At 50.2% G+C, this 5,560-nt stretch overlaps 1 protein-coding gene across 2 annotated transcripts in view; it reads left to right on the top strand.

The window, feature by feature from the left end:
- Positions 1–3,341: 3,341 nt before the first annotated feature.
- The window catches only part of ARHGDIB (Rho GDP dissociation inhibitor beta), a 17,940-nt gene continuing 15,721 nt past the window's right edge, over positions 3,342–5,560 (top strand). For both annotated transcript variants that reach the window (XM_018564399.1, XM_018564400.1), the window contains exon 1: positions 3,342–3,400. The gene's annotated coding sequence lies outside the window, so the exon portion shown is untranslated. The remainder of the gene's footprint in view (positions 3,401–5,560) is intronic.

Genomic DNA, 5,560 nt, shown 5'->3' with positions numbered 1-5,560 from the left:
CTCAACATTAAAAGGAAAATGAGGGGGGGGGGGGGGTGATTTCCACTCACCTCATAGTTCTAGCCGACCTGTGACAATGAGACTGTCACAGGTCGGCTCAGTAGATCGGGAGGTGAGCGAACACATACCAGGTTCGCTCACCTCTCGATCCTGTCACAGCTCTCTGCCGTGACAGGGGGAGGGGCTGGATTCCCCTCTCCGATCTGCCAGCGCTGACTGGCGGAACGGACTGGGGAGGGGGCGGGTACAGCTGGCTCTGCCTCTAGATAGGCACAGCCAGCTGTCACTCACGCAGCTGGGCGGATCCCGTCATCTACATCGGGATCCGCTCCGGCTGCGGCGTCTCAGTATACCGCGAGCTACTGAGCCTAGGGTGACGGGAGGACGCTAGTTTGTGTCCTCCCGTAACCCTAAGGAGAACTATGGGGAAAAACACTGACCCCATGGTTCTCCTTTAAGAGGGGGAGACACCGAAATGACTGTCAGTCATTGTGTTGTCACTCCCTCTGTTGGTGTCTCCCGGTACAGGACGCACCATCCTTGTAACGCCACTGGGTTAGAGGTGAATCCTGCGGGTTTGGGGGTTGCGGTTCTGTGCTGAATATATTAAACTATAATGCAATGCAAGGCCTTCAAACAATGGCCAGCAGGCTTAAAAGGGCTAATAAGGGGGCTTTTGGTTAAGCTCAGGCCCCTCGCTATACAAATAGGGGCACAGAGCGGCCATGGTGGTCAGTGCATTGGAAGAGCTGACAAACTACATAGAGAGAGATTGAGGGAAATGGGGAAAGCGTACTTTAATTCTGATCGCCAGCTCTTTGGCCAAATCGAACACTTTTTCTGTTTCTATAATTGGGGTCTTTTTTGTCTTTCATTTTATTGATGATTTTAGTTTAGAGGACACTTTTAGGCCTCGTTCACACCAGTTGCAGTGCGTTCCAGCCCGATTCTGTCCAGAAAGCACTGCCTCGCATTGCGGCCGCCTCACTTTTTTTGTGGGGCAGGAGGGGGCGTGGCAGTCCATTGAAGTTAATGGCACCGTAGCCACGCCCTCCGGCCGCAATGCGATCGGCCGCACGGGATCGCAAGGCACATTATGCCTGCGGTCCGTTCCGATCAGAATGCTGCAAGCGCTATTTTGATCGGACCGAACCGCAGGTATAATGTGCCTTGCGATCCCGTGCGGCCGATCGTATTGTGGCCGGAGGGCGTGGCTACGGTGCCATTCACTTCAATGGACTGCTGGCTGCAATGCGAGGCAGTGCATTCTGGCCATAATCGGGCTGGAACGCACTGCATCTGGTGTGAACGAGGCCTTAGCCACCGTCCTGTCCATAGCAAACTTTGACCCCCCCGTCACTAGCCAATGTCTGAAGCTGTGCCCATGATGATACATAGAGGAAACAAAGTAACAATTCCCGATATCCACATTTCCAAGTGCCTGGAAAAGGAACAATATTCAGCACTGCAGGGATGTGGGGACATTGCTGGTTGATAAATGATTGGGGGGTCCTCTGATTTCCTGGGCCCAGGGACAGTTGGACCCCCTGTAGCTACACCCTATGATGTGGCATTGTCGGGCTACAGTGTTCCACATTCTGTTATATTTCGGTAACTTCCTCATCATAAGTTGCTACACAGCGAATATCTCTACATTGCCACAAGCTTCCTGTGTGGGATACAGATAGTAACTGCAGTGAGATCAGAGTGAGCCCTCTGGGTATTTCAGTGTGAGATGAACATACTACAAATCACCTTTTCAAATGAATTGTTGTCAGATAATCCCCTCCCCCGGACATTCCGCTCCCTGAAAGGTAATGATCCATTAAAATACTTTTGCAGGAAAAGTTGCTTCTTTGAAGCTCCACGGTGGCGTGTTACATGGCACAATATCATTTGTTTGGATCAGATCACGTGTTCAAATACTGGTCATTCACAACATTCATACTGCAGGCATGCCCATGCAAAGACCTGCTCCCGGGAGGGACAGCTGCTGCGTGTAATTGCGTGCAGCCACCTGTACATACCTATGGGAGGACGCAGCTTCACGTGATTACACGCAGATCCGAACCTGCACATCTGTGCAGGTCTGGGTGCATACACTTCACATACACTGTCTGCATCCAGGTAGGGTTGCCACATTTTCTTCAAAAGAAACCCGAAACACTCTAGCGACGCGCGGACATTTTTTGGGGGAGAATGAGTCGCGGCTTATTAATATGTAAAAAGTGCCACCCATTCATATGTAAATATCCCAGTTGAGACTATTTCCAGCGGGGGGCAGTAGCCCCTATCTTAATTTTGGTTGCCCCTGTCTGCCTGACAACTTGTGTCCGGATTTCTGCTGCCATGAAACCCGAACACAACATTCAAAACCCGGACTGTCCGGGTGAATCCTGGACAGGTGGCGACCCTACATCCAGGGCACCTGGACCCACACAGAGGTGCAGGTTTGGCTCGGCATGTATACCCGTGCAGCTGCCTTCTCCCTTAGGGATATACAGGTGGCTGCATGCAATTACACACGGTCCCCCTTAGAATAGGCCTCTGCATGGGCGTGCATGTGCTATGGATTTGCACGCCCGTGTAAATGAGCCCTTAGATTTGGCTGCTGAGGTGCCTGTCAGGTCTGTAGGCGGCGTGCACACAGCTGAAGGAGTGTGTGCGGCAGAATGACAACGCTGCTGCTGCAAGTACAAGGCAGTCCTAACTCTATCAGCCTGCAACAGGAAGTGCAGCTACTGGCAGGATCTCCGGGGAGGAAACTTTGTAACAAATGTACACAAACAAATTGATTTGCTTAAGACAACTATATCCAGTGAGGCAAGATGCCAAACATACTGAAAACATAGATTTATGACCCATGCAATGTGTGTTGTATTCACTATGAATGGCACCCCAATTCACTAGCGTAACACCCCTGTGTTGGAGCGTGCCACAATGGTTGTGTGTTGTGTTACCAAATAAGGGATCACATCTGATTTTTGGTATGTTAGGAGCCCATTCATCTTATTGGGCTGCCGTGATGCAATGCACATTGACTCCTGACATAACATACATTGACACACGGGGTTCACATATCCTTTAAAACCAGTCTCTGCCACACAGGAGCTTACAATCGAATGTCTCCGACACCATGGGAACCATCAAACCAATGAATACATTCATATTTTTGACTTTTCTAGCTGCTCCCTCCAGACCCCCCTCCTGTGCGGCCGTACTAAGCATGCTCATGATGAACAGCCTGCGCTGGTGAAGCGGCGGAGTTCAGCTTCCTGTTAATGTGGTTTTTGAGAAGGGGGGAGGGGGGTTGCTTAACCAGCTTCCTTCCCTTTCTTAACTGACAGGCAGAGCACACATTAAAGAATTCTTTACTCCAAAAGGCACCGACGGCAGCACGGTAAGAACCTTTACATACAAATGTCCATTTATGGGAGACTCCGGCTTATGGCGGCCCTGGGACTACAACGCCCAGCATGCCCTGACCAGCTCCGTAGATGCAGAGAGCTCAGGAAGCCCTCACCTAAGATTCAGTGGCTGGAAAGTGACTTTTAGGGGGTCTCCATTATTATTTGGCTGCTCATTGACGTTTAGTGAACTCGGCCATGTTGAAACTTTATGTAGGGTGTCTGATGGGTGAGGAATGGGTTGGGGGGTCCATTGGTCGCTGGGAGACCTCTGGCGGTGTGTAGGTCGTATTGGAAAACACCAGTTTGCTTTGGTTTTTTAACTTTTACATTCAATAAACTGTCTGATCGCTTGACCTGAACTCTGACATGCATAGACCGGCCGACAAAAGGAGACGGTTATAGGGTCGGTCCAACACAATCTGTGCATTCAGCTTTGGGTAAATATGAGGAGATCGGCCGCGGTCTTTGAGGTTCTGGAAGGTAGGTCTCTGCCCTTGGGTTCCCGGCTCCTCCCATCCGCTGAAGCCATTTGTTAGTTCATTTTGTGTAATAGAGACTGCAGCAGGAGGACTGAGACTAGAGGATGCAGAGCTAAAAATTACTCACAGCAGCCTACAGCAATGTAAGCCATTATAGTGTGACTGAGCCTGCCGGGGTCCACTCAGGTCTCAGTTCAAGGTGGACTGGCCCTTTAAATGGCTGTAACTGGCTCAATTAGAAGAAGTCCATCAGCTATGAAAAGTCTACAGCAAGTCAATGAATGAATATTTTCTAATCATGGCATTGTGTGGCTGGTGGAGGGTCCACGCTGGAAGGAAATATATCCATCGAAGGGAATTTTTCAGAACTGGAGCAGACAAGATCTGCAGCAGCTGTGCACGGCAACCAATCAGCCTTCTTTCATTTTTAAATCTTAATTGAACAAACTGAAGAGAGAAGCTGATTGGTTGCCATGTACAGCTGCTCCAGATCTTGTCTGCTCCAGTTGTGATAAATCCCCCCCATTGTGTGTGATGGCTAGGTGGGGTCCAGAAGCCAGATGTCAGTTTTATCGGTTTCAGTTCTTCTAAGAAAGTTTCTAAGAAAACCATAAAACAGACCCAGGTGACCTTTTTCACGTGTTAACTGTGTGACAGAATTTCGGCTCCATTTGGCGGATCTGATAAGAGATGACACTTGTGATGCCGCAGATAGCGGGAACATCTTGTGATAGAGTCCGTTGTGTGATAGAGGCAGGGTGTTCAGGCCACGCCGGGTGACCATCTAATCGCATCACCTCATCATCCTCTAATAGGATCTGCCCAGAGCTAAGAACAAATTCTCACGAGGCAGCGCCGGTGCCCCCCTCCACCGCCATGGCTCCTCGCGTCTACCAATCGGCACACACTACAGGGTGACTGACAGATGTCACTATGACCAGGGCCGGATTTCCCACAAGGCCAACCAAGGCCCGGCCTTGGGGCAGCAGGGAGTAGAGGGGCAGCAGGGGTGTGGGATTCCTGTCTCCTGATATGCCCGGGACATGCAGTTCTGGGCAGGGGGCAGATAGTTGTTTTCTACATGTAGCCCTGCTTTGGGCAAGTAGAATTAAATGTAGAGCGGTGCATTGAGGAACCTGGCCTTGGGGGAGCAGAGGGAGTAAATCCGGCCCTGGCTATTACAGTCAGCCAACCAGAAGCTCCTGAACCCCGGTGGTAGCCCAAATAATTCCCACATGACAGGTTCTCTTTATCTAAAGCCAAAAAATAACTTTAGAAGAATTGAAATCATTTCCTATTCTATACAAAACTACAAAAATAAATACATTTGGATACAGATGCTTCAAATGCAAATTGTGGCCAAATAGTTCCTGGTTGTAGTGTGATTTGGGGTGGTATGTTTAGGGGCTCATTCACATGGGCGTGCGCATCCATACAGCGTCCAGAGACCTGTTCCCGGGAGGTGTAGTGTATAATTGTGTGCAGCCGTCTGTACCTCCCTATGGGGGGGCATATTTGCACGCATCTACACGCCGACCTGGACCTGCGCAGATGTGCCTGCACTTGGAGGCAGATAGTATGCATTTGAGTGCGGGCACCAAGTTGGCTTCCAACGGCGTGCAGTTGCGTCCTCCTATAGGCGGATGCATGCAATTACACCCAGCAGCTGTA

This window comes from Nanorana parkeri, unplaced genomic scaffold (genome assembly GCF_000935625.1).
Source record: "Nanorana parkeri isolate BGI_ZX_2015 unplaced genomic scaffold, ASM93562v1 scaffold748, whole genome shotgun sequence".
Classification (NCBI taxonomy): Eukaryota; Metazoa; Chordata; class Amphibia; order Anura; family Dicroglossidae; genus Nanorana; species Nanorana parkeri.
This window is presented reverse-complemented; position numbering and strand designations above follow the sequence as displayed.